We start from the raw sequence: 5,213 nt of genomic DNA, 5'->3' as shown, positions 1-5,213 counted from the left end.
TGGTTCCTCTTGATAACTTATCCAAAGTATAGAAAATTAAGTCACATCATCCTCACAGGGTCATTCTAACTGTACTTCTTCAAATGTAAATCAGTTTGTTCTTATGGCAAAACAATAGTCTTGTAAACACCATAATTCAAATGTGTCAATTATTCTATGGTTTTACTTTTTCATCATCCAGATTTCTTATTTACATATTTAGTTTTCTGTGTATCATGGTCTGCTAGAAGAATGGAAATATCTGTATTGGAATATGTGCAGCCAGAAAGCTGCTTAGAAGTAAGGAATGTGAGACATTATCTCATGTACACTGGACAAGAAATCAGGAGGAACCAGATTCTGGAGAAGAACATCATGCTTGGAAAAGCAGAAGGTCAGCAAAAAAAAAGTTGTTGTTGTTAGGTGCCATCGAGTCAGTACATACTCATAGTGACCCTTTACACAACAGAATGAAATACTGCTTAGTCCTGAAATAGCCTCGTATCCTTGCTACATTTGAGCCCATTGTTGCTGCCACTAAGCCAATCCATCCAATTGGAGCGCTTCCTCTTTTTTTCCAGCCCTTCATTTAATCCTTCTCCAAGAACTGGTCCCTCCTGATATGTCCAAAGTATGAGAGATGAAGTCTGGTCATCCTGGCTTCCAAGTAGCATTCTGGCTGCGCTTCTTCCAACACAGATTTATTTGTTCTTTTGGCAGTCCATGGTACTTTTAATATTCTCCTCCAACATAATAACTGAAATGCACAATTCTTCTATGGTCTTTCTTATTCATTGTCCAAATTTCATATGCATATGAGGTTATTGAAAATTCCATGGCTTGGGTCAGGCACACCTTAGTTCTCAAACTGACATCTTTGCACCTCAACACTTGGGCAGTACAGGTTTTATACAGCAGATTTGCCTAATGTAATATGTCGTTTAACTTCTTGACTGATGCTTGCATGAGTGTTGATGGTTAATCCAAACAAAGTTGAAATCTTTGACAACTTCAGTCTTTTCTCCATTTATATGGAAGTTATTTATTGATCTAGTGGTGAGGATTTTTGTTTCCCTTACAGTGAGATGCAACCCGTACTGAAGGCTGTGATCTTTGATCTTCATCAGTAAATATTTTAAGTCCTCTTTACTTTCACCAAGCAAAGTTGTATCATCTGCATATTGCAGGTTGTTAATGAGTCTTCCTCCAATCCTGATGCCATGTTTTTCTTCATATAATCCAAATTCTCTGATTATTTTCTTAGCATACAGATTGAATAAGTATGGTTAAAGAATAAAAATCTGGTACATAACTTTCCTAATTTAAAATCATTCAGTGTTCCCTTGATCTATGTACAGGATCTTCATAAGCACAATTAAGTGTTCTAAAATACTCATTCTCTGCAATGTTGTCCATAGCTTGACATGGTACACACAATTGAAAACCTTTGTGTAGTCAATAAAGCACAGGAAAACATGTTTCAGGTATTCTCTACTTTCAGCCAAGATGCATCTGATGTCAGCAATGATATCCCTCCATCCATGCCCTCTTCTAAATCTGGCTTGAATCTCTGGAAGTTCTCTGTCAATGTAGGTTTGCAGCTAGTTTGGTTTATCTTTAGCAACGTTTTTCTTGCATGAGATATTAATGATATTGTCCAATGATTTGGGCTTTACATTGGGTCACTTATTGGAATGGGCACAAATATGGATCTCTTACAGTCAGTTGACTAAGTAGCTGTCTTCCAAATTGCATGGCATAAATGAGTGAGTGCCTCCAGTGCTTCATCAGTTTGTTGGAAGATTACAATATGTATTCTATCAACTCCTTGATCCTTGTTCTTTGACAGTTCCTTCAATGCATCTTAGACTTCTTCCTTCAGTAGTATTGACTCATGATCATGTGCTTCCTCTTGAAATGGTTGAATATCGACCATTTCATATTGGCACTGTAACTCTGTACACTCCTTCCGTCTTTTGATGCTTTGTACATAATTCAATATTTAGCCCCTGACAATCCTTCAATATTGCAAGTTGAGGGTTTAATTTTTTCTTCAGTTACCTCACCTTTAGAAATACTGATGATATTCTTCACTTTGGGTTTTCTAATTCCAGATTTGTGCACATTTTGTTATAATATTTAACTTTGATTTCTGAAGATTACCTTTGAAAATTTCTATTCAGCTCTTAGACCTCCTCATGTCTTCCAGTTGCTTTAGCATCGCTACACTGGAGAGCAATTTTCAGAGTCTCTTCTGATATCCATTTTTGTATTTTTTTTCTTTCTTGTCCTCTTATTGAAGTTCATCAAAAACATGGGTTGACACTGTGGCTACAACAATGGGCTCAAGTAAAGAACAAATGATGTGGATGACGTAGAATTGGGCAGTTTCTCATTCTGTTGTACATTTGATCACTTAGAGTCAGAAAAGACAGCATCTAACAATAACAATAAGTATAATTTGAGGTTAATTAGCACTTGAACAACCAGAATCAACCTCACGATTAGATGCTTTTAAAATTTTAGTCGTTATTCTCTTGGTTGTGAATAAAAGAATTCCTACTCACATTAGCCTTGGTAAAGGAGCATTCATTCTCTCATGAAATCTTGGGCAGGTTGTTGTTGTTAAGTGCTGTCAGTAGAGTCAATTCTGCCCCATAGCAACCCTATACAGGGTTTCTGAGGAGTGACTGGTGAGCTTGAACCATTGACTTTTGGTTCAAAAGGACCTTGAAGTGCAGTGCATTAATCCATGGTGACACATACTGGACAGGTTAGAAACTGGAATTAGCAAAGTGTGTATCAGGAAACTTTTAGCTTCTTCTGAACAACTGGAACCAGAAATGTAAACCCATTAAGGATATCTGCCACTACTTATCTGTCAGTTTGTCTTACCGAGGTGGCTTGCATATTGCTTTGATGGTAGAAGCTACAACACCAGTATTTGAAATATCAGAAAAATCAATCATGATGGACAGGTTTCACGTGAACTTCCAGACTACGATGAACAGGAAGGGAGAGGCGGACTACCTCTGAATGTTTTGCCACTGAAAACCTTATGAGTAACAGCAGAGCATTGTCAGCTATAATGCTAGCAGATGAGAATGTAGGTTGGAAGACACTCAAAATATGACTAGGGAAGTGTTTCTCTCAAAGTAGAGTTGACCATGTTGCTGCAAATGGAATAAGGTTCAGGCCTTTCATTTGTTGATGGGGCACAACTTAAAATGAGGAGAAATAACTGCAACCATCCATCAATAGTCAGAGCATGGGATGTATGAAGTATGAAACTGGGAAAACTGGAAATTGTCAAAAATGAAATAGAATGCATAAAGATTGATATTCTAGGTATTAGCAAGTTTAAACACACTTAACATTTCTCAAGTTCAAAGAACTGAAGAAAAAATTCAAACCTCAACTTGCAATATTGAAGTATTCTGTGGACAAAATACTGAATGATGCAGAAAGCATCTTTTAGTACAGAGTCACTATACTAAAGATAAATGGCCAATGCTCAACCATTTCAAAAGATATAATATGGATCAAGAGGCAATGGCACTGAGGGAATCAATCCAAGCTGCACTGAAGTTGTTGGAAAAAAGCAAGGCTCCAGGAATTGACAGAACAGACAGAATTACAATTGCAATCTTTGAACTAATTGATAATCACTAGAAGCACTCACTCATTATTTTCAAGGAATTTGGAAGGTAGCTACCTGAGCAACTTTTTGGAAGAGATCCATATTTATGTCCACTCCAAAGAGAGTTTACCAAATGGAATGGAAATTATCAAACAATATCATTAATATCACATGTAAGTATAATTTTGCTGAAAAAAATGTTTAAATTCAAGCTGTTGAATCCACAATCAATACCCAAGGAAACAGTAGTCAGGAAATCAAATTACTTATTGCATTAGACAAATCTACTGCACAAGACCTCTTTAAAGTGTTGAAGAGCAAAGATGTCAATTTGAGGACTAAGGTATGGCACCTGGCTGACACCAACTTTTCAGTAGTCTCATATACTATGTGAACATTGGATAATGAATAAGGAAGACAATATAATAATTGCTTCATATGAGTGATGGTGCTTTCAAGGAATTTTGGGGCAGCTAAAAGACTGCAAAAAAAGCAAGTAGTTCTGTGTTGGAAGAAATATAGTCAGAATGTTCCTTAGAAGTCACGATAAAGAAACTTCACCTCTCATGCTATATACATTTTATCAGGAAGGACCAGTCCCTGGAGAAGGACATCCTCATTGGTAAATGCAGGTTCAGTGGAAAAAACAGGAAGGCCCCCAATGAGATGGATTGGCAGAGTGGCAACAGCAATATAATTATTCATCTAGTAATTGTGAGACTGGAACATGACTAGGCAGTGTTTTGTTTTGTAGTGCATATGGTCCTGCCTTTCAAATTCCATTTCCACTGTGACATGATGTATGCAGCTTAGTAAAGTAGTTCTATATGACTCATATAGAACCATTCTCTAAGTTTTCTGATATTATCAGTACTGTTGGGTTAGTTCAGACTTCTAATGACTCTGTATAGGGTTTATGAGGATTAATTGGTAGTTTTGAACCCTCAGAATTGTGTTAAGGAGTCCAGTGCTGATCTTACAGAGCCTCATGGTGCTGCTTTAATAGAAATATCATAAATGGATAGCTTTGTTGTTGTTGTTAGGTGCCATCGACATGATACTAACTCACAGCGAACTTATTTATACACAGCAAAACAAAACACTGCTCGATCCTGGGCCAGTCTTACTATTGTTGCCACACTTGAGCCCACTGATGCTGCCACTTGGCCAGTACATCTTGCTACGGGTCTTCCTCTTTTTCTCTGACCCTCCACCTTATGAAACTTGATATCCTTCTCCAGAGACTGGTCCCTCCTGACAATATGTCCAAAGTAGGAGAGATGAAGTTTGGCCATCCTGGCTTCCAAAGAGCACTCTGGCTGCACTTCTTCCAACACAGATGTGTTGGTTCTTTTGGCAGCCCATGGAACTTTTAATATTCTCCTTCAACACCATAACTCAAAAGCATCAATTCTTCTACAGTCTTCTTTATTCACTGTCCAGCTTTCACATGCATATGTGAGGTTATTGAAAATACCATGACTTAGGTCAGGCGCACCTTAGTCCTCAAGCTGACAGCTTTGCTCTTCAACACTTTCAAAAGGTCTTGTGCAGCAGATTTGCCTAATGCAATATGTCATTTGATTTCTTGACT

Source organism: Chrysochloris asiatica, unplaced genomic scaffold, assembly GCF_000296735.1.
Source record: "Chrysochloris asiatica unplaced genomic scaffold, ChrAsi1.0 scaffold00013, whole genome shotgun sequence".
In the NCBI taxonomy this organism is placed as follows: Eukaryota; Metazoa; Chordata; class Mammalia; order Afrosoricida; family Chrysochloridae; genus Chrysochloris; species Chrysochloris asiatica.
The sequence above is the reverse complement of the archived record's forward strand: the minus strand, read 5'-3'. Positions refer to the sequence as shown.